The sequence below is a fragment of the Pleurodeles waltl genome, chromosome 1_2 (assembly GCF_031143425.1).
Source record: "Pleurodeles waltl isolate 20211129_DDA chromosome 1_2, aPleWal1.hap1.20221129, whole genome shotgun sequence".
In the NCBI taxonomy this organism is placed as follows: Eukaryota; Metazoa; Chordata; class Amphibia; order Caudata; family Salamandridae; genus Pleurodeles; species Pleurodeles waltl.
The window spans coordinates 751,544,207-751,568,843 of NC_090437.1; positions in this window are offsets into that span (position 1 = coordinate 751,544,207).

Here is a 24,637-nt window from a genome sequence, read left to right on the forward strand (position 1 = left end):
TTTCTGATGATTGGGATGTGAATAGAGTTGATTTTATGATGTCTGATCTGCAGTATTTCACAGTATTTGAAAATGAGGATGTTTATCAAACAAAAGAAAATTATAGAGATATGTTCAGTTATAATTATTCTGGACAGCATTTTATTCACAGGGTAAGTACCCCAAAGACAATTTTAATTCAAAACAGTGGGAACACTGTCTGACTCCACCGGTGGGGAGTTCCAAAACGTACACTGAAATGTTTACATATTTCTCTGGGCACAATGTTAAAAATGCTGAGTTGTATTATTTTAAATTGCCAATAATGGAAAGTCAACATGTTTTATTGTCAGAATACATCAATTTTGTATCAGATTCCTTTGTTTCCCGGGTACCTATAGAAGGCTATGAATATTGATTGAAGTTGATAGACTTAAAAAACGTCTGGGGAACAAATAAGGGGAAAGGAAGCTTTATTTAGAGCTGCCTGATACCTGTTCAAATTATATTTTTTAATGAAACCGTACAAGAACAAGTTGTTTAGGCTTTGCAAAAATTAAGAAATTGAATGTGCCCAGTATTCCTGCCCCTGCAAAATTGTATAAATGGTAAAAGTATATAAATGCATCTGTAAATCAGCTTGATGAATAAGTCCAGAATGGAATTTTTAACACTTCACTTTCACTTCTTGGTGGGTGGGTATTGTGGCCAGTAGACACCAACAGGTGCCATACACATTTTGTAAACTCCACTGGTGTTTTAGAACAAGTAGGCCAGATCCTCGCTATGTCTCATCAGGACACTCGAGTACAGTGACAACATATATTGTAGGGAAATGATGCCAGCAATGGTTGAAAAGTTCCTCACTAGGGGCCAGGAGGGGGGAGGAGGAAAGGTTACGGCACACACATATGCGACCCCCACCCCCCCAAACTATGTACACACCAATACAGAGCAACAAGTCACAGTGACACCACCCAACCCCCGCTGAAAAATGCAAAGACATAATTAAATTGTGAATAAAAATTTATGTAAAAATAGCCTCTGATAAGTCATGGTCAAATAGCAATAAAAATTTAAATAATTCAATTCAATATTTAGTGCAATCGATAAACCGAGGCAATTAGTCCTGCACATTTAACTAAATTCCAAGTGTCCGTGGGCCAAAGTGTATCAACACAAGGGCAAAGCCCACACAGGAGATCTGAGTCTTTGGAGAGAACACTGCAGGGGCATCTGATGACAAAACTACAGGCACCTCAGGGGGAAGGGAAGGGGCGGGCACCACAGCCACATGAGTCCACGACGCCAGATCCACGAAGGGGCCACCATGCCCACTGTGCCATCCTGGGGAGTGCAAAGCCACAGTCTCTCAAGTCTCTACAGTGGGTGGGTTGCCCACTGTGCCATCCTGGGGAGTGCAAAGCCACAGTCCATCAGGTGGATAACAGTCACCACTGGTCAAGGAGGAGGCATGGTGGGCACAGTGAACCGTGAACAGTAGCTCGACACAGATCCGGCACTGTCATTGTGCCAGTGGTGCTTGAGACGGCGGGGCCCAGCGGAGCGGTGCTTGACAGGAAGGGCCCAGCAGAGCGGTGCTTGAGACGGCGGGGCCCAGCGGAGCGGTGCTTGACAGGAAGGGCCCAGCGGAGCGGTGCTTGACAGGAAGGGCCCAGCGGAGCGGTGCTTGAGACGGCGGGGCCCAGCGGAGCGGTGCTTGAGACGGCGGGGCCCAGTGGATCGGTGATTGACAGGAAGGGCCCAGCAGAGCGGTGCTTGAGACGGAGGGCCCCAGCAGAGCGGTGCTTGAGATGGCGGGGCCCAGCGGAGCGGTGCTTGACAGGAAGGGCCCAGCGGAGCGGTGCTTGACAGGAAGGGCCCAGCGGAGCGGTGCTTGACAGGAAGGGCCCAGCGGAGCGGTGCTTGAGATGAAGGGCCCAGCGGAGCGGTGCTTGACAGGAAGGGCCCAGCGGACCGGTGCTTGACAGGAAGGGCCCAGCGGAGCGGTGCTTGAGACGGCGGGGCCCAGCGGAGCGGTGCTTGACAGGAAGGGCCCAGCGGAGCGGTGCTTGAGACGGCGGGCCCCAGCGGAGCGGTGCTTGAGACGGCGGGGCCCAGCGGAGCGGTGCTTGACATGAAGGGCCCAGCGGAGCGGTGCTTGACAGGAAGGGCCCAGCGGAGCGGTGCTTGACAGGAAGGGCCCAGCGGAGCGGTGCTTGACAGGAAGGGCCCAGCGGAGCGGTGCTTGAGATGAAGGGCCCAGCGGAGCGGTGCTTGACAGGAAGGGCCCAGCGGAGCGGTGCTTGAGACGACGGGGCCCAGCGGAGCGGTGCTTGAGACGACGGGGCCCAGCGGAGCGGTGCTTGACAGGAAGGGCCCAGCGGAGCGGTGCTTGACAGGAAGGGCCCAGCGGAGCGGTGCTTGACAGGAAGGGCCCAGCAGAGCGGTGCTTGACAGGAAGGGCCCAGCGGAGCGGTGCTTGACAGGAAGGGCCCAGCGGAGCGGTGCTTGAGATGAAGGGCCCAGCGGAGCGGTGCTTGACAGGAAGGGCCCAGCGGAGCGGTGCTTGACAGGAAGGGCCCAGCGGAGCGGTGCTTGAGACGGCGGGGCCCAGCGGAGCGGTGCTTGACAGGAAGGGCCCAGCAGAGCGGTGCTTGACAGGAAGGGCCCAGCGGAGCGGTGCTTGACAGGAAGGGCCCAGCGGAGCGGTGCTTGACAGGAAGGGCCCAGCGGAGCGGTGCTTGAGATGAAGGGCCCAGCGGAGCGGTGCTTGACAGGAAGGGCCCAGCGGAGCGGTGCTTGAGACGACGGGGCCCAGCGGAGCGGTGCTTGAGACGACGGGGCCCAGCGGAGCGGTGCTTGACAGGAAGGGCCCAGCGGAGCGGTGCTTGACAGGAAGGGCCCAGCGGAGCGGTGCTTGACAGGAAGGGCCCAGCAGAGCGGTGCTTGACAGGAAGGGCCCAGCGGAGCGGTGCTTGACAGGAAGGGCCCAGCGGAGCGGTGCTTGAGATGAAGGGCCCAGCGGAGCGGTGCTTGACAGGAAGGGCCCAGCGGAGCGGTGCTTGAGACGACGGGGCCCAGCGGAGCGGTGCTTGAGACGACGGGGCCCAGCGGAGCGGTGCTTGACAGGAAGGGCCCAGCGGAGCGGTGCTTGACAGGAAGGGCCCAGCGGAGCGGTGCTTGACAGGAAGGGCCCAGCAGAGCGGTGCTTGACAGGAAGGGCCCAGCGGAGCGGTGCTTGACAGGAAGGGCCCAGCGGAGCGGTGCTTGAGATGAAGGGCCCAGCGGAGCGGTGCTTGACAGGAAGGGCCCAGCGGAGCGGTGCTTGACAGGAAGGGCCCAGCGGAGCGGTGCTTGAGACGGCGGGGCCCAGCGGAGCGGTGCTTGACAGGAAGGGCCCAGCAGAGCGGTGCTTGACAGGAAGGGCCCAGCGGAGCGGTGCTTGACAGGAAGGGCCCAGCGGAGCGGTGCTTGACAGGAAGGGCCCAGCGGAGCGGTGCTTGAGATGGCGGGGCCCTGTTCAGCGGTGCTCTTCTGCACGGCGGGGCCCTGTTCAGCGGTGCTCTTCTGCACGGCGGGGCCCTGTTCAGCGGTGCTCTTCTGCACGGCGGGCCCTGTTCAGCGGTGCTCTTCTGCACGGCGGGGCCCTGTTCAGCGGTGCTCTTCTGCACGGCGGGGCCCTGTTCAGCGGTGCTCTTCTGCACAGCGGGGCCCTGTTCAGCGGTGCTTGTCCAGTAATTCACGGGAGCCAGACCTGGCCTGGACTCCCTGCTCAGTCGCCCTCGGACCGTGCAGTTGCTGGACCCTTCGGTGACTGAGTCCTGGGCCCTTTGGTGTCCTCCCTTACAGCCGGGATGGGGCTTGTGGGTCCCTCCTGCTCCGCGCTCCTGCTGGCTGACTTCTCCGCCCTGCTGCCCTTTCGCTCCTTAGAAGAGGCTCTCTGGCCCTTGCCTCCCCTGGATGTTGTGGCAGGTGAAGTGGCCGAACTTTGGTCCTTGGGGGCAGCCGTGGCACTCCTCTCACGGCGGCCCTTGAGTTTCCGGGTCCTCTTGCCTGGGGGGGCTGGCTGTCCCCTTGCTGCTGATGGAAGTGGCACTGCTGCCAAAGGGTGGGCTCCAGAACCCATGCACCACAGTGACACTCGAAGCTGGGCTGGTGGTGGCTGAGGTGCTCTTGGGACTCTTAGCAGATGGAGGGGGTGGGTCAGGGGAGGGAAAGAGGTCAAGATTAGAGAGGTAAAATTTCTTAGGACCAAGGTAAAGGGTGGGAGTAGTGGTGATGGGAGTGGAGGAAGAGGATGTGGTTGTAGGAGAGTCAGGTGTGCTGTCTTTGGGTGCAGGTGATTGTGACGTAGGCTGTCGTGAGGTGGATGGCTGTTGGGTGGGTGGCTGCCTGCGTTTGTGTGTCTTGGAAGAGGGGGTGACAGACACAGTGGGAGAGGACACAGGGGACGTGTAAATGGCAGTGGGGGTGGTGACTGCACGTGTGCCTACTGGACTGGAGGGTGTGCTGGTGATGGAAGCACTGGCTGATGGTGGTGTGCATGCAGGTGTGAGTGTAGACGTCACAGGGAGGGAGGAGGGAGACGAGGAGGAGGGGGACACAGAGGTGGTAGTCACTGTTGGCATGTCTGCATCTGGGTGTTGCTTGGGTGAGTGTTTGTGGGATCTGTGGTGCTTGTGTCTGGATGAGCTGCCCTTGGGTGTTGAGGTGTGTGCAGGCTGGTCTGATGGTGTGGATGGGATAGGCAGAGGAACAGGAGACAGAGACAGGGTGGAGGCAGTTAGAAGAGGGAGGCTGGAAACAGGGACAATGGCTGCCGTCAGTGCTGAGGCCAGAGCATTGAACGATCGTTGATGGGCAGCCTGACCTGAATGAATGCCCTCTAGGTAGGCATTGCTCCGATGCACCTCCCTTTCTACCCCCTGGATGGCATTCAAAAGGGTAGTCTGCCCAACAATGATGGTCTGAAGGAGGTCAATGACCTCCTCACTGAGGGCAGCAGGGGTGACAGGGGCAGGGGCTGAGGTGCCTGGGGCGAAGGAGATGCCCGCCTTCTTGGGCGAGCGGGCACGGAGCGTAGGCTGAGGGGCTGCTGGGAGAGCGGGGCTGGTGCGCTGGGTGGCGGCTGTACCTGTAGAGGCGGGGGGCCCGGATGTTGCCGCCACCGCTAGAGAGCTCCCATCCGAGGACGTGTCGGTGTCGCTGGTGTCACCATCGGTCCCCGTTGTGGTGCTCCCCTCGCCCTCAGTATCACTGGTGCCCTCGGTGTCTGTACCACGGCCCACCGGGGCCTTGTGACTTGCAGCTCCCTCGTGCTCCGATGCCAAATCTCCTCCGCCTGATGATGCTAATGCACAAGCAGATTAAGAGAAAGGGGGGGAGAAATAATAAAACAGGTTGAGTGCATGCAATGTCAACACCGTTGGCGGAGAGGACAGACACAGGAGCCTCATGCACTACGCTGCGCAATCTGGGTATACTACTCAGTACTTGTGACCAGGCCTACAGGTCTATGCACAACAAATACACACCTGGATGATGCAGGACCATGGATAGCTGTACTTGGCACCCTACAGAGGTGGGGGGCGGGGGCACAGGGCCATGCCTAAAGGAGAGGACTACACTACAGGAAACGCCCTGGCCTAATGTCACCCACAACCCTCCTCCCCCACCCAGACGCCTCCACTGCGCATAAAGATAGCAGAATGTGCTGATACTAACCCCCTTGTGTCTGCTGTGATGTCCTCAAGCGCCCATCCAAATCAGGGTAGGCCACCGCCAGGATCCGGGACATCAGGGGGGTCAGGGTACGACTGGCACCCCTCCTAGGTTGGGAGGCCATCCCCAGCAGTGACTCAGCGGTCTTCCTGGTCCCGCGGCGGATGTCCTCCCACCTCTTGCGGCAGTGGGTGCCCCGTCTGTTGTTGACCCCCAGGGCCCGGACTTCCTTGGCGATGGCACGCCAAATGTCGACTTTCTGATGGGCGCTGACCTATTTGACATGTACAGGGTGGGAAAGGAAAATTCATCATTTATCTGCATGTTAGATGCGATTGCCCCCCCTCCCCAACTTTGCCATGTGGCACATGCTCTCATCTGTCGTGCGTTGCACTCCTCATTTGCTCCCCTCCCCACCATCTTACATCCACCCCACTCAACACAGGCATAGCCCAATCAATGTGCACCCAGTGTACTTACCTGTTGGTCTGGAGGACCGTAGAGTAACGCATACTGGGGGAGGACCCCATCCACAAGTTTCTCCAACTCTTCAGACGTGAAGGCAGGGGCCCTTTCCCCAGTCGCAGCAGCCATTGTCTCTTCCAGACCGAGGTCACAGCAGCACATGCAGTATAGGTCCTCTCCTGTGGATGATCAGGTCTCGAGTGATTAAGCAGATAGAAAATGCCGGTCACGCCCGCGGCGGGGCGTACTGCGGCGGTGCGTACCGCGACCGCCGGCGCACCTCGTCATTCGCTCCTGAAACCCATAGGCTTCAATGTTAACCAATGCGGCTTCGTATAGCGGTCTTCGACCGCCTACCGCCACGGTGTGCCACGCCAGCGCATTGACCTCACATCCCATTGTCCCACTTCACAGGTCAGGCAGCCGCCATTTCAAGGGCCCACATGGCCTAATCTGTACTGCGTCACACAGGCCTAGGCCTTGCATTGACACACATACACGCCTTTCAAAACATAGATAATCGTGTGCTATGCAAGCTGTGGTGAACGTACCTGTGATTTGCTTGACTCTGTGCTCCATGTTGTCCTTCCTAGGCACCGTCCGCTGGGACTTGCGAGGAGAAGGATGAATCCTCGCGTGTACCGACCGCTGGTGGACCTGTCGACAATGGAAGAACGCCATATCATACTACGATACCGACTTGACCGAGCCACTATACATGAACTGTGTGCCCAGCTGGAGCCAGCCCTGATGTCCCCCATCCGCCAACCCACAGGAATTCCCCCTCTTGTGCAGGTTCTGTCAGTCCTCCATTTTTTGGCAAGTGGCTCATTCCAGACAACAGTGGCCATGTCATCTGGAATGTCTCAGCCTATGTTTTCTAAGGTTTTGTCCAGAGTGTTGTCTGCCCTGATGAAACACATGCGGAGCTACATTGTTTTCCCTGAGGAGGTTGATTTGGCCACTGTGAAGGGTGATTTCTATGCCCTTGGACATATCCCCAACATCATTGGTCCATTGATGGGACCCATGTGGCTTTAGTACCCCCAAAAGACGATGAGCAGGTGTACAGAAACAGGAAAAGTTACCATTCTATGAATATCCAGGTGGTCTGTTTGGCTGACCAGTACATCTCCCATGTAAATGCCAAGTTCCCTGGGTCAGTGCATGACGCGTATGTTATGCGTAATAGCAGCATCCCTTATGTGATGGAACAGCTACAGAGACAACGTGTGTGGCTAATAGGTGACTCTGGTTACCCCAACCTGCCTTGGCTATTGACCCCAGTGAGGAATCCCCGGACCAGGGCAGAGGAACGGTACAATGAGGCCCATGGGCGAACTAGGAGGATCATAGAAAGAACCTTTGGCCTCCTGAAGGCCAGGTTTAGGTGCCTGCATATGACAGGTGGATCCCTGATGTACTCACCAAAGAAGGTGTGCCAGATCATCGTGGCCTACTGCATGCTTCACAACCTGGCTTTGCGACGCCAGGTGCCTTTCCTGCAGGAGGATGGTCCAGATGGTGGTGTTGTGGCAGCTGTGGAGCCTGTGGAGAGTGAAGAGGAGGAAGACGACGGGGACGACACAGACAACAGGGACACAGTTATCCAACAGTATTTTCAGTAGCACACAGGTAAGAATCAACCACGCCATTTAACATTTGCTGAAAGCCTCCTGCATCTTTACTTTGTGTATTTCCCCCCAGTTCTTTTAAAATTATGTTTGATTTTCCCTTCCCTTTTCAGTGCTGTATGACCCACTGCGTGACTTCAGCTTGGTTAGCCCATGGACTAATGCTTATTGACATCGGTATGTTGTCATCACAAAATTACCTGAACATTATTGATCAATAATGTGTTATACATTTGTAAATAATACAGGCTGACTCCTGCATGATTTCAGTGCAATGAGTGATTTATTTTAGTGCTAGATATTGATACATGATATTAAAACGGTGATGGGTGAGGGTGGAGTTATGTCCATGGCAGAGTCCAGTTCTCAGTCGCACAGGTGCATTGTCCATATGCCTGTGGAAGGATGGTGCAGGGGCAGTTCAAGGTTGGACAGGGTGACAATGTGGGACAGTGGGATGACATCAGGGGGTATCTTATGCTGGCGGGGGTCTTGGCATCCTACTCTGTCTTCCTTTGGGATCTCAGGCTCCTCTTGCGGGGTGGTTGTTCTTCAGCAGGAGGTGGGGTTCTGGTGGCCTGTCGTTGTGGTGGGGCCTCCTGTCCACTAGCGCCGGCGGAGGTGGTAGGCTGTTCCTGGTCCTGGCTAGTGACAGGGGCCCTTTGTGGTGCCACATGGTCCCGCAATGTGGTTTCTATACGGTTGAGGGCCTGGACTATGGTCCCCATAGCGGTACCGATGTTCCTGAGTTCATTACTGAACCCCATGTACCGTTCCTCCTGCTGTGCCTGGATCTCGGTGAACCTGGCCAGTACCGTCGCCATCGTCTCCTGGGAGTGATGGTATGCTCCCATGATGGTGGTGAGGGCCTCTTGGAGAGTCGGTTCCCTGGGCCTGTCCTCCCCCCCCTGTCGCACAGCAGCCCTCCCAGTTGCCCTGTTTCCCCGGGCCTCTGTCCCCTGGACGGTGTGCCCACTACCACTGCCCCCAGGTCCCTGTTTTGTTGGGGTGTTGGGTCAGCCTGGGTGCCCTGTAGTGGCGGACACACCGCTGATTGACACGTCCTGGAGACAGAGGCATGGGCCTGCTGGGTGGGAGCTGTGCTGTTGTTCCCAGAGGGGGTTGGGTCTGCTGTGGCCTGTGTCTGTGTGTGGGGAACCGACTGTCCAGAGGTCCCCGATGGTCCGGGCTGGTCATCAGATTCTAGGTCGACAGAGCTGCTGTCCTCACTGGGGGCCTGTTCTGGGGGTGGGATGGACATATCTGGACCCTCCGTAGCGGTGTGTTGGCGTTCGGGCCCTGCAGGGGTGAAAGAGTATGGTTATTGTTTTTGTGTGTGCCATGGCGTGCATTTTGAGTGCCCTTGTCCTCCAGTGCTGGCATTCCCTTGTGGGAGGTGTTGTGAGGGTGGGGGGGGTGTATGGGTATGTGCAATGGTCATGCTTTGGTGATGGCTGTCTATGGGTTGTGTTGGCATTCAGGGGTTGGTGTTGTTTAGGGTGGGTTGTGCTGGTGAGACATTGGCAGGGAGGATGTGTGCTGGGGGGTTGAGATTGGGGGTGAGGGTGGGGGTGGGGGTGGGGGTTGGCATGCTGGTGGTTGGGGGGGTGAAGTAGTTGAGATTCGACTTACCAGAGTCCATTCCTCTGTGTACTCCAGCGAGGCCATCAGGATGCAGGATGTTTACTACCTCTTGTTCCCATGCTGTGAATTGGGGTGGTGTGGGTGGGGGTCCGCCGCCAGTCTTCTGCACAGCGATGTTGTGTTGCGACACCATCGAGGTCACCTTCCCCCATAGGTCGTTCCATCGCTTTCGGATATCTTCCAGATTTCTGGGATGCTGTCCCACAGTGTTGACCCTGTCTACGATCCTTTGCCATAGCTCCGCCTTCCTTGCTATAGTGGTGTGCTGCACCTGTGTGCCGAAGAGCTGGGGCTCTACCCTTATAATTTCCTCCACCATGACCCTGAGTTCTTGGTTCGAGAACCTGGGGTGTCTTTGGGGTGCCATGGGGTGGTGTGGATGAGGTGTTTGGTGGTGTTTGTGGTGATGTGCGTGGTGATGTGTGGTGATGTGTGCGTAGATGTGGTGTGTGTGAGGATGTTGTGTTCCTGTGTGTGTTGTGCTTTGCGTTCCCTGTGCTCTCTCTCAGTGTATTGCGCCTTCTCTCAGATATTTGTGGTTGTAGGGGTTTGTGGGTGAAGTGGGTGTGTGTTTTATAGTTAATTGGGTGTGTGGGAGTGGTGTGTGTATGTGTATCAGGTGTGTGGATTTCGAATTGTCCAATGTGGCAGTGTTTTGGAGCTGTGTGTGTATTTTGAGCGCGGCGGTGTGTACAGCCAATGGAATACCGCAGTTGAAAGACCGCCGCGTGGATTCGTGGGTCAGAATGGCATGGGCGTGATTGTGTTGGCGTGGGTTGGAGGTTTGGTCATCTCCAGTTTATCGCTGCCCGCTGATGAGGCGGAGTTCCGTGGATGTCGGGTTTTTGGCGGTTGCACAGTTGGTGGTCAGAATGACCGTGGCGGATTACCGCGGCCGCGGCGGTAGAATGGCGGACTTCTGGCCGGCGGTAAGGGCCTTTTACCGCCGAGGTCAGAATGACCCCCTTAGTCTGTTAGGGCATCAGGGTGTTTTTCCTTTTAGTTGTCTATGACTGCTACTGTCGTAGAAGTCCCACTGCCCAGAGACCAACAGCAAAAAACAGTCCCTCTCTCCTTTGTGGAAGAGTTCTTAAATGGAAGTGAAAAGGTCTAGAATCCAGACTCCTCTGGTCCATCCTAGGGTGCCACATCACCTTTCTACCCCTATTACAACCCTCCTGCAGGGCATGCTTCGGACAGTCCAATATGGCACCGTCCAGAAGTAACAGGTCACCTCTCCTGCTGGAAGTCTCAGCTCCACCCATCAGTGACAGAGCTGCCCTGCCAGGGACTTTCACACTAAAATCTCAGAGCAGCATCCTCCTGTTTTGGCTCCAGTTGTCTGAGCTTCCTCCTTTGTTCAGTGGGTCTGGGCTCTCCCAGTTCAGAAAATTGTGGCAGATAATCAATAGATGCAGATTTCGTTCTCCACCCTTTTTCTCCTCCTTTTCTGAGGAAAGCACTGTTAATTACTGCTTTTGTGTGCGGAGGCCTTTGTTCCCTCTGTTGGGGAGAACTGTAATTAAATATAATTAACTCAATCCTGAGCTGAGCTTGAGAAGTACTTCTGTGAACCCTCTCACCCACCCTTCCAGTGGAATTTGGCCTGAGCAAATAGCAGGAAACTTCTGTAACAAAAAAAAGACTCACTTTGGGCTCCATTGTAAAAATCTGCCCTCCCCATTGCAAGCATGAGATGTTTCTGGAGCCCACAATCATCTCCAGTACCCCCAGACTCTGGGTCCACCCTTTCACCGAGATCTGTTTTGGGTGGCTATTGCAGTTCCTAAAGCTATATAAAGAAACCCTCCTGATACGGGCATAGTGTGCAGTGCTGGGGTTCAAAGGACACTAAGACACTATGGCCTGGAACACTCCTAATTAGAACATTGTGTTTGAAAACCTACCCTGACATTACATTATTTCAAAAATGTAAACATGTCATAACAAACACAGTTAACACATTAACCAGCCATCAATGTTTTCACAGGACATATGTTTGAGCGCTTTCTTTTCCCATGGCTGGAGATGATGATATTTGCACATTAATGCCAAGGTAATGTGTGGCAAAACTGAACTTATAAATTATTATCAGTGCGTACTGGAACTGAACACTATTTTCCCAGTGCTGAACACCATTGTAGGAATCTGGGTTATTAGTTGTGTAGGATGTGAGGTCCACACAAGTAATAGGTCCATAATGTCCCCTTACTAGGAACCAAGCACCCCATTGTTGTGCTTGACTCTCTCAGGGTAGTGAAGCAGAGCAGTCCAAAGCCTTCTCAGGAGCAGTGGAGTGGGCTGGTAATCACCACTCACTGGCATGCAATAACAACACTCAATGAATTATTGCCCAGTCAGTGCTTTCTCTTTAGAAAAGTAACAGTACATTTATTACACACACACATCACTAAATACTATGCATTAATTTACAAATCTTTCCACAAATCTATATTAATTATGCATCAAGGAAGAGAAAATGATCTCCTACTCAAGCTAAAGAAGTTTTTCCAACAATTAAGAAACTAGGACACCTTGTTTTACTTCGAGATCAAAAGAATGCCTATAAGAACTTATTAACAATAAACTTCAGTTTTATAATTTGCCTAGTGAAAATGGATCAACATACCTTCTTAAATTGTGTGCTACATTTTATGGCAGCCAAAATAAATCTGGAAAACTATTAGCAAACTACCTCAAAATCAAACAAGACAAACTGAAGTTTGAATTCATCATAGATAATCATCAGATTCCACAACATATAGATTGAGAAATTTTGGATGAATTAGTTCAGTTTTTCAAGGCGTTATATACACCACAGAAATGGCATCTGACTCGGATATTATTAACTCCCTTTCCACTGATCAAACATCTTTTACTACTCAACTTGACTTTTCCTCACTAGAATTAGATGCCATGCACACAGAATTCATGTTACATTAAATACACTTAAGAAAAACAAACTTCTGGGTCCTGATGGCTTTATAGCTGAATTGAGATTGATCTGAATTTATAAAGTACAATGAATGCCCATGGGCATCTTGACGCTAGCATCTGTAAGATGCTATACTGAGGTAGCAATATTGTGAAAAACTAAAAAGGAAAAAAAAAAAAATCCGGATTTGAGATGTTTCCTGAAATTATTTTAATTTGACTGACATCTGAGATGCCAAGGCAAGCGATTGAAAAGTTGACATGTGCAAAGGACAAAGCTCCTTCCACCCCAGGATACTTTATGAATTTCAGGGACAATCACTGTTTTAGAAGCTGCAGAGCTCAGCCATCTTCTTTGAGTATACCATGAGAATTTCTTCTCTAGATACTCTGGACCTGTACAGTGAAGAGCTTTGTGTGGTGTGCTTAAAGACCACTCTCTTTTCTACTGGGAGGTAATGACGCTCCACTAGTGCATCAGAAACTGATTTGAACTGCAGAATGTACTTGAGGAGATGGGCTGCTGCATTCTGCACCCTCTGTAGTTTGTTTAAGGGTCCTTGCTGAATGCCCAAATAAAGGGTATTACAATAATCTAGTCTCAACAAGACCAAGGAGGTAATTGATTTCTGTAAGTCAAAGGGAATGAAAGGCCGGATTTTCTTCAAGATTTTAAAAAAGAAGAAACAGGGAGAGGTATGTTTATTGATCTGATCAATAAAAGAAAGTTTGGAATTAAAGATTTCTACCTTTGGGTACTGCTTTGGGGATAGGGCCCACCGTCTGTGGCCCCCAAGATTGATTACAAAACAATGTATCATTACCGAAGAAGAACACCTCTGTTTTCTCAGATTTCAGCATAAGGCAATGACTGCTCATTCAACGGACTACTGACCACATGCAGTTGGTAAAGTGGTGCGTCACCTTCTCAACACTACTTGAGATCAAAAGTACAACTTGAGTGTCATCAGAATGAGAAATGATTGAGAACCCAGCAGATAAAATCAGCTTATCTGGGGGAGTCACATATATGTTAAAGAGCGTAAGGCTCAGTGATTACCCTTGCGGGACACCATAGGGCAAGAAGAAGAATTTGCAGGTAAAATCTCCAAATTGCTTACTATCAGTAAGAAATTAACAGATGAGTTTGTAAGCTAAACCATTGATCCCAATCTCCACTAAGCACTCTTTCAAGACAGAGTGACAGACTGTATTGAATGCTGCGGATAGGTCCAAAAGTCCTGCATGCGGGTGAAAATGCAGGACTCAACAGCAGGGCTGGCCTCTGAAGGTTCAAGGCTGGCTCCAGGCAGCAAAGCAGTTCTTTCAGGTACAGCAGCAGTCAGGTAGAGTGCACAGCAGTTCACAGCAGCAGGCAGACCTCAGAGAGTCCTTTCCACAGGTTCAGTAGTGAACTGAGGAGCCGGTCTCAGAGCCCTATTTTTATACCCTGGTGCCCTTCTCCTAGAAGTTGAGAGAAGTTTCCAGAAGCGTTCTTTGAAGTTCTCGGAGTTTCCTGCCTCCCCTGCCCTGCATCCTAGCTACTTGCACTAATAATACAGGGTCATTGGCAGCAGAGCTCAGCCTTTTCAGGTGTAAGTGAGGCTGTGATTAGCTCCGCCCCCCATCAAGTCAGTTAATAGTCAATTCAGGCTTTGCTAATCCCACTATTGTGTGACTGTCTAGGGTGAATTCACTAAGTCTCAACTGCCAGTTACACCCAGTTATCTGACCTTAGGCAGGCTACAAACACAGGCGGCTAAAGCAGGAAAATACAAACCTTCTAACAATGGCATTTGCAAATTTGTATTGATAAATCTGACTTTCCAATTAAAGAGGGTTTATTATTACAAGTGCATTGGTACCAAATATGACATATCTACCACCTCTGGATTTGGAATTACAACTTATTAATGTTACTAAGGAATCCCCAATGTTACCCTATGGGAGGGGTAGGTCTTTCACAGGTGAGAAAACACATTTGTGAGTTTTCACTAGGAGGACATGTAAAACTGAAAAGTACATGTCCTACCTTTTAATTACACAGCAGCCTGGCCTATGGGCTACTTAGAACCTGCCATAGGGGTGACATATATAATAAAAGGGGAGTTTAAGGCTTGGCAAGGGGTTTTAAATGGCAAGCCAACATGGCAGTGGGACACTACCTTCAGGCTGCAATGTCAGGCTTAGCACATGGTTTATGGTGTTACTGAAGTGGGTGGCACAACAAGTCCCACAGTTCCACTGGTAGCATTTAATTTATAGACCATGGGTATATAGTATACCACTCTACAAAGGACTGACATTTAGATTAAATATGCTAATCAGGTAAATGCCAATCAAACCATGTTAACGGAGTGAGCACAAACACTTCTAAGCAGTGTTAGAGTCCTAAGGCCAACAAGCAAAAATCCATCAAAAAAGTACTAGGAGGAAGGCAAAAGGTTTGAGTGTGACCATGTAGAGAGGGCCATTTCCAACAACACATTTTTCCAAATTACTTCTTCCTTAGCTCCAAACCTTCACAACTTCCTTCTCAAATTCTCACAAATCCCCTGGTTTCTTCGTAGATGCCCTCATTTGTCTTATCCCAAAAGAGGGAGAAGATCCTCATTATTCTAAAAACTGCAAAACAATTTCCCTTGTTATTATTTATTACAAGATTGGTTGAAAGTCTTAGATCTATGCTTAGAATCCTTTATCCCAGAACTTCTTGGTAAAGAATAATCGGGTTTTCTTAAGGGAAGATATTTATCTGATACCTCCTAGCAGCAACCACTACAAATGCTGAAAAAGCATTTAAGCGAGTACATTGATATTTTATTTTCCATACATATTTTATTCAGCTTCATTTTTATTATTTTAACAATAGCCACATTTGCGGTCCTGTTTTATTTTCTCCATCTAGCTGTTCTTTGCCTAGGCCAGCACTGCGTTCTTAAACAAGACATTCCTTTCAATCTGTGCTTTTCTCAAGGCTGCAGTAAGATAGGTTGCTGGCAAAAGTGGTACTCTTTGTCTCCGATGTTCACAGAAACATACACAGTCTTACGTGGGGATCCTTTCTTGGAACATCATCTGTTTTATTATAAAAACACTACTTTGACCCATGTACGTTAGAGGGAGATTCCAGCCAGATGACCACGACTGTATGCTGGTTGCTGAGTGCTTAGCTGCAGCTGCTTATGTAGACTACAGACCTCTTGCTCAGGTAGGAGGGATGATATCTTCCCAGGGGAACCTGAAGGGCAGAATTAGAGCTTAACATGCCGTGCTCTAACATAGCCTAGGTAGGAACTACTCCTAACGATCTTAGTGACAATATGGAAGTGTTATTTTTATGTTTCACTCTACTTGTCCCAATTTTAATCTTGTGCTTAATCGCCCTACTTATTGCAATACATGCGTTATTATCTAAGATGCAGTTACTTCAATAAAACTTTATTGAACTATACTCTGCCTCTGATTGTCCTTGCATATGTGACACTGATGTAACTGAGAGAAATGGATGAGATCTGGGTGACCACGATTTCCCTGAGGAGTCATTTGTGTCATGCGCTCGATTGCCCAATCATCCCTGCTCTTGTGTAGAGATGAGGCACTGCTAGTTAGCTGGAAGAAAACCTGGATAAGGCCGACAGGTGTCACCTGGTGTGGGTTCAGACTGAGTCCCCCACAGTACAAGTGATTCTACCACCCAAATCCAGTAGTCTTATTAGGATAATGAAAAACTACACAATAGTACCTCCCTGTAAGCAAAGAGCAGGCAGGGCAAGTGAACATCTCACTTCTACCTCAGGGGGTCAGGCAGGCCCCCAATCATGCCCTTCAGGATCTTGTTGAACCTCTCCACAAGTCCATTGGGTTGTGAATGATAGGGTGTGGAGAACGCAGAGATATAAAACGTCTAGATAACTCCACACTACTTCCACATAGGTTGCATATAAGCTGACAGAGTTGGTGCCCCTGTCAGACACCACTTCTATGAGGAAACCTACTCTGGTGAAAATCCCCATTAGGGGCCTAGCTACTGCAGGTGCAGTTGCAGTTCTCAGAGGTATTGCCTCTGGATATTTTGTAGCATGGTCCACTAAGAACAGAATAACATGTTGCCAGAGGCTGTCTTGTGGCCCAGGGGCCCAATGATGTTGATGCCCAGCCTTTCAAATGCGGTGCCAATGACAGATAATGGTTGCAAGGGAGCTTTCAGCTTCTTCCCTGACTTGTCACTGGCATGGCAGGTCGCACAAGTCCTGCAGAATACATTTGAGTGCGCCTTCATTCTGGGCCAGTAAATGTGGGGGACAAGCCTGGCATAGGTCCTTTCCTGCGCAAGAAGTCCTTCCAGGGAAATCCCAGGAGCTAATTTTAATAGAAAAGCCCTGTAGCAATGGGGAACAACTAGGGCTCTTGTTGCCCCATGCAAAGATACCTTGGGTTCACCGTACAGGAGGTCATTCTTCCATTTTCTCGATAAATGTGGTGATCTCCAGAGGTTTCACCAGCTGGCTGAGCCTCTGCTTGCAGCCTTATGCCCTCCAGGTTTGGGCAGTCTGTCTGTGCTTGACAGAACTCCTCCTTGGTGGTTCACCCTTCTGCTTGCCATCCAGCAAGCTCAGGCAGGTCACAAGAGAGGCAATGTCCTCCTCAGTGGATCCTGGTTTCCCACACCCACTGCCATCGTCTGGCAGTTGTCAGGGCTGTTTTCCAGGCACCAGACCCTTTTGACTTTCTGGGCAGCCATGGACCTGGTTGTCACACAGATCCAATCAGGCAACCCGAACATTACTAGGTGGGACCTGAGCTCCACTTCCTTCCAGGCAGTGGGCTTCCGGTCATTTCCTAGTAGACAGTCTACAGGCATGGCAGGTCTCACAAAGACCTGCAAACTCCCCTACTCAAAGGGAACTAGAACCACAGGGAAGCGGCTCTCCCAGTTGTCTGCTACTACAGCCTGGTGGAATGTATTGGGAATGACTTGCTCTGAGGACACCTGATGACAACTTACTGTCATCATGCTAGCTCCTGTGTCCCTCAGAGAATCCACCCTCTTCCCATTGATGGTGATCCACTGCCTATACTTTGCAGTATTGGAAGGCATGTGGGCTTTGGGCACCATTTCTTCATCACCCAGGGACACTAGGGTAACCTCACTAACTTCCCCCTACTAACTGGGGCCATCTCCTCCCCAAACACTATTGTATTGTATTGTATTGTATTGTATTGACTTTTTTTAAAACGCGCATTCCGGCAAGACGCATCGAAGCGCTAAACTGAGCAAGTAAAAGGGAAGACAAAGAGCTTCCAACAGAAAGTGCCTATTGAGAGAAGAGCCAAGTTTTCAGGCTTTTCCTAAAAGTGGTGTGTGTAGGTGTTTGGCGGAGCGCAAAAGGCAGGGCATTCCATAGCCTTGCAGCTTCCACCGTGAATGCACGATCTCCCCACCTAGCCTTATTGCATCGAGGAACTGCGATCATATGTTTGGAAGAAGATCTCAAGTTTCTAGTAGGTTGGTAGTATTGCAGGGTGGACTTCAAATATTCACAGCCCTCAGACTGTAAAGCTCTATGAGTCAAGCAGAGAGTTTTGAAAATAATTCTCTTATTAGTAGGTAGCCAGTGTAGTGATTTCAGACTGCTGCTGGCCGATAAAGACTGGGGTAGATTCAGAATCAGGCGCGCTGCCGTATTCTGGATAGACTGTAGTTTGTTGAGAGAAGTTTTATTAACAAAAGGGCTTTACAGTAGTTGAGTCTTGAGGTGACTAGATCCAGCATGACCAGCATTCTTAAGTCTTCCTCCAAAAGGTGCAAAATTTCCCTAAGAGTTTTTAAGATCCAAAAACAGACTTTCACCATTTGATTGATCTGTAAATTAAAGAAAGGAGAAGTATCGAATATTATGCCAAGATTTTTTGCAGAGGGACAAGGTAGAGGGCAGCCTCCACAGGCCTCTGCCCACCAGCTGTTGTTCCAGGGAATGTTATTAAAGCCAAAACACATAATCACAGTCCTATCCCTGTTAAGTTTAAGCCAGTTTCTGGCCATCCAATTATTGATTGCTATCATGCAGAGTCGAAATTTCTCTTTAGATTCCTCCCAATTGTGGGATACAGAAACAATCACCTGCGTGTCGTCTGCATAGGAAACAATCTGGAAACCAAAGGAGCGTACCAAACCTGCTAAGGGCGCCATGTATAGATTAAAAAGAGTAGGACTAAGGGATGACCCCTGTGGCACTCCGCACAGGAGTTGAAAGGGAGAAGAACGTTGCTCGCTACAGGCCACCGTAATAGTTCTATCCATAAGGAAAGAACTAAGTAACTTCCAAGCCTTGCCCCTAACTCCAGCCTGGAAGAGACGCCGAAGCAGGATAGTGGGAGAGATGGTATCAAATGCGGCAGACAAGTCTAGAAGAACTAGAATTGTACCTTCTCCCATGTCCCCTCTTCCGCGGATTATGTCCGATGTAGAAATTAGAGCCGATTCAGTGCTGTGCGCACTGCGGAAGCCATGTTGGGAGGGGTCCAGCCTTCCGTTTCCTTGAAGAAACTCAGCAAGCTCCTGATTGAGATGTTTTTCTAACATTTTAGCAAGGAAGGGCAGTAAGGAGATTGGGCGAAGATTGGAGAGATCTGTTGCATCTTTGCCTGTTTTTTTGGTAAGCGGGATGACCGTAGATTGTTTCCAATTAGCAGGGAAGCTACCTTCCAGAAGGATTTCGGCAAACACTGGCTTCAAAGCAGAGGCAATCAGAGTAGGAGCTAATTTTAAAATACGTGGTGGACAAAAGTCAGTAGGTGAGCCGGATTTCACCGCCAATAGTAGATCTACAATTCTTTTGACAGAGAGGGGTTGGAAGCATTGTAGTAGATTGCCTAGCTCTGCATGTGGCAGGGTCTCTTCCCAATAACCCTCTAAGTCAGGGGAGGGAGATCTAAAGTCTTGGGATTTACCTCCAGTTGGAAGCTGTGCCCTCTTGGGACACTTGGGGTCACCCTTGTAGTGCCCATTATCATAACACAAATAGCACTTGGGGTTAGATTTGTATTTACTTGAGAAGCCTTTCTTGTGGTAGCCAGATTGGGATGGGGACCTTTTCCCTTGAGAACTATTTTGAGGGCCTTGAGAGGACTTCTTAACTTTATCTCCCACCTCTTCCTTCTAGTGGGGAAACTTGACCACCCTTTGGGAGTCCCCCAGATGTATTTTTGGACACTCTGTTGCTGCCCCTTCCGCCTCCTCAGCAAGCTTCCTGGGGTCAGTCAGCTTGCTGTCTACCTGGTGTTGATGCAGCTCTCTAAAACAACTATTGAGTATGTGCTCCCTCAGAATCAGGTTGTATAGCCCATTGAAATCATGTATCTTTCTGCCACTCACCCAGCCCTTCAGCGCCTTGCTAGCATAACCCAGAAAGCCCTCCCAAGTCTGGTTGGAAAGCTTGTGGCAGTCCCTAAACCTTTATCTATACATTTCAGGGGTCAACCCTAAAGTGGAATGGTTTTCATGGGGTATGTCTCTCCACTGGAGGTGTATATTCTTACAAGCAACCCCCATAGCTCCTCTGGAAACTTATGGGCCCTCATGGATACCTCATAGGTTGAAATCCACTTATCTATATCATCCCCCAACTCATAACTGGGCACCAGGTTTTTCGGAATGTAGATTCTCACCTCTCCTGTAGACACTGCTGATTCATTGCCACCATTTCTGCTGGACTCTGCTTACTTGGCTTTAATATCCAGCTCCTTCAGGCACAGTTTCTCTTCCACCCTATGTCTGGCCAGTTCCAGCTTGAGCTTCCTCTCCTCCCTCTTGTCCTCTTGCTCCACTTGAGCCAGGCCTCTGGAAGATACACAGCTCCCTGACTCATTCTGGGTGACCCGATTCTCCTACTGGGGGCAGGGATATTCCTCCTGAAGTCCTTGGTTCTCCTGGGATCCTTTGTCCTCTTCCCCATCCAGTCCCAGGTCCCCTTCTGGATCATCCTCCTCTGTTGCTGTTTGCAGTCTCTTGACTTCCTCATAGACCTGCAGTGCTATCTGTAGGTCTACCTTGGAAGCCTTCTTGCCCACTTTTAGCCCCTTCTCCTTGCAGAGCTTTTGCAGCTCAGCCTTGTTGAGGTTGTAACAAAGATCAGATACATCTGCATGTAGCTGCAAAAACACAAGTCCTGATCCACACCACTGAACAACAATGTGAGAAATTGGGTTGTTGGTTGACTGGGGTGTGAACCCTGGTCAAGCATCAGCCAAAAAAAATCACTAAATTCCCCTATGCTTGACCCTGGATGGCTTGTTACAAAAAGTCACAAACAGCAACACAGTGAAAATAAAAACCTCAAACCATTTTTTTTTTAATTAGAAAAGTTGAATACATTATTTGATGCTAAAACCATACAATTAGTAGAACCAGAGTTCTGAATGTTTTAAGTTTAAGGTTCCAGATAGCAAGTCCTGTGTTTTAGAAAATGGCCACCTGGGTACTTTTAGCACCACAAACAATGGTCCAGGAGTAAAAAGAGACCTCTTGGGGGTGCAAGACTCACTCAAGCTAGGTCCAGATGCAGATTTTAGATGGTGGAAGCCTGTTATGTCCCTGTGGTTCAAAACAGGATACCAGCTGAACTAGCCATTGGAGTCACTTCTAGAGTCCTGTGTGTAGGTGGTGATGCAGGACTCTGCAGCAAGGCTGAACACTGAAGGTCCAAGCAGGCTCCAGGTACAGCAGCAGTCTTGCAGAGTGCACAGCAGGTCACAGCAACAAGCAGTCCTCTGAGTCCTTTCACAAGTCCTGTAGTGAACTGAGCAGCAGGTCTGAAAATGCTCTTTTTATACACTGGTGCCCTGCTACTAGAAGTTGGGAAAAAGTTCATGAAGGGTTGTCTGAAGTTCAGGAATTTCCTGCCTCCACTGCCATTGCTCCTAGCTGGCTGGATTGACAATACAGGGTTGTTAAGCCTAATGTGTGGTGGTGGAGCTCAGCTTATTAAGTTGCATGTGGGGCTGTGCTTAGCTCCGCCCCTCCCCATCAAGTAAGTTAATGGCCCAATTGAGGCTCTGTTACTCTCACTGTTGTTTGACTGACTGGGGTGAATTCACAAAGTTCCAATTGTCAGTTACACCCAGTCATGTGACTTAAGGTTGGTTACAGACACAGAGGGCTAAGGGCAGGAAAATGCCAACTTTTTAAAACGTTGGCATTTTTCAACTTGTGATGATAAATGAGACTTTACCAGTAAAGAGGGGTTATCACTACAACTTCAAAGGTACCAAACATGATGTATTTGCCACCTCTGGTTTAGAAATTACAACTTATACATTTTAATAAGGAATCCCCAATGTTACCCTATGGGAGGGGTAGGCATCTCAGTAGTGAGAACATTAATTTCTGAGCTTTTCACTAGTAAGACATGTAAAACTAAAATGTACATGTCCTACCGTTTCTCTACACTGCACCCTACCCTATGGGCTACTTGTGGCCTACCTTAGGGGTGAAATATGTAGTAAAAAGGGAGTTAAAGGGTTGGCAAGGGGTTTTAAGTGCCAAATTGACATGGCAGTGGGACACTGCCTTCAGGCTGTAATGGCAGACAAGTTTTGAGGTGCTGCTTATATGGGTGGCACAATAAGTGCTGCAGGCCCAATGGTAGCATTTAATTTACAGGCCCTGGGGATGTGGTATACCACTCTACAAGGGACTTACATATAAATTAGATATACCAATCAGATATATGCTTATTAAACCATGTTTAGGGGAGTGAGCACATGCATTTTAGTACTGGTTAGCAGTGGTAAAGTGCACAGAGTCCTTGGGCCAACAGAGCAAATGCCAGGCACAATGGAGTCAAGTAGGCAAAAGGTTTTCTGAAAACCACCCTAATGCTGATAGGTCTAACAATAATTTATGTATGAAGCAATGTATTGCTGTCAAAAGGAAACATTATGTAACATTACTGTTTGTGTGTGGCTGCTCAAAATTATAACCATGGTCTCTATAAACATGAATTTTCAGTCACATGACTAGTTCTCTACCTTCCCTCTTACTCTTCTCCTCTTCTCCCCTCACTAGATTTTTGTGCGTAGGGTCACTCGAATGATTTGTTTAATTTGAATTATTACTATCCACTTTTGTTAAACCAACTGGGACTGGACAGATAATGAGAAGAGCAGAAACTGTGGATTGGTTGGCTATCAAGCTAATGGATAAACCGGGAGACTGCTAGTGCAATTTTAGATTTAACACCATTATGGCACATATAACACATGCGTTCACAGCAAGATTACATGTCAGGGTTCATTCCATAACCTCTTAAAGTTATACTCATACTTACATACATGGAAATAATTCACAGAATTTGCATGCACTGAATTCTGTTTCTCACACATTTAGAAGAAATAAAGTATTCTTGACAGTGAAAGGGAGAAACGTATACGGTGTAAAGGAGTCGGACTGCACAAAGGAATGATTCAGTGTCTTTTTATGGTCATGCCTGGGAATTAAATCGCATACTATTAAATTTACAGTACACACGATCATGCTGAAATGTGTTTGGATTCTATAAGTGAAAACATAAATGGAGTGAAAAATAAGGCCGGATTGGTCATACTGAGCATCAGCCTTTCCCTGGGAGGCTGGAATAGTGGGGGTCTGTTTTTGTTTTGGTGGGGGGTGATTTTGTAGCAGTTCAGCAGTTTTAAAAGTTCTGTGGAGTTTCTTGTAAATCCAACAGTTTTGAGGCAAACTAAAAGTGCTGAGATAACTCTGGTGATTAATATATCTGCTGGAGAGAGATTGGAGTTTTGACTTCTCTAAGGTATATCAGTAACTATGCCTGCTTCAAAGAAAGTGACTATGCCGATTACAGAACAGTATTTTATGTGCATAAATCAGTGAGATTCTGCTTTCATCATAGATCATTTTGTTACAATGCAGTTCAGAAGTTACAACCATAATCTAGCACAGTGAGCTATGAACTGCCATCAAAGAACTGCATGCAAACTGCATGTTACATGCTACTAAGTTGTGTTTTCGCAGGCCTTGAATATTCAAATTTTGTTAAAAAGGGGGTTTGTTTGGGTATTAATAAATAGGTATTAGTAAAGTCAACCACAGTAACTGTTACGTTCCGAATCCTGAGATTATACTTCCCCAGACCAAGCACTCTTAAAAAAATGCATATCAGTGTGGATGACATGTAAACCCTACACATTGTAGACCCCTTTGTCTTATATAACATTTTCTATACAACGATTAACACGTTTATGATTCATTGTCTATATGTTTGCGATGGAAAGTGCTCCAACACACTAACCTGGTAAGAGGTGCTACAAAACAAATGAAATACATGTGAGAGAGAGGGCTATGGAGAGATGAGAGGCACTGTTAGAGGGTGACAGTGAGGGAATCATTGGAGAGTTTCTGATTGCCGTATCCTGGTGCTCTGTAAGGTCATTATTTACTATCCTTTAAAAACTATTACAATTGAATATATCATGAAAAATGTGTCGCTGTGGGAATGCACCGGTATTGCCATTGTTTTCAATGTTTTCTTGAGGGGGGAACCGAAGCCCCATTGTAGTGGTCACGTTCACTTGCTATCTACCCTTTGCAGACTGTCTGACAAAATTGGCCAGGGCTGCTTTGGGTTCCCATTCCGGCCCTGATAAGGGATGAATCAATGGTTATACCATGAATTATCTGTTTACAGTGTTCCTGAACACTGTTGATATTTATTTGATGGTGGTAGGGCATACTTTGGTTTGAGATTGGATACTGCCTAAAAGAGTCACCAGTTGTTCCAACAAAAGGTTACAAACATTTAGTGCACGTTGTATCCAGTAGCTATCTGTCTCACTCTGCCTTGTAATTTTCTTTTCCACTAAGCTTTTAATGTTTTTTTTAAATTTTATTTTATGGAAAGGTGTTAAGATGATACAAAATGAACCACTTTATATTTTAGCAAAGCCAGAAGAGACTTCTTTTTTGTCATAATTTCTGTCTGGAATATATCCCCCTCCCCCTCACCCCCAAATCCCTTTCATGTAAAGCAGGGCTAAAACATGTAACCAGTTCACTTCTGAGCTGCATTTGGGTACTTTCCAGGTTCAGGAGGGAACATTTTACTCAGAATCCATGCTGTGAGAAATAGCATCCATAACAAAATGCCATATGTTGAAAATGTACCCCACTTTCACATGAATACCTATGGTCAAAGTGGTTCTTCCAAGCATATCCCAATACAATTATCCCATTTTCT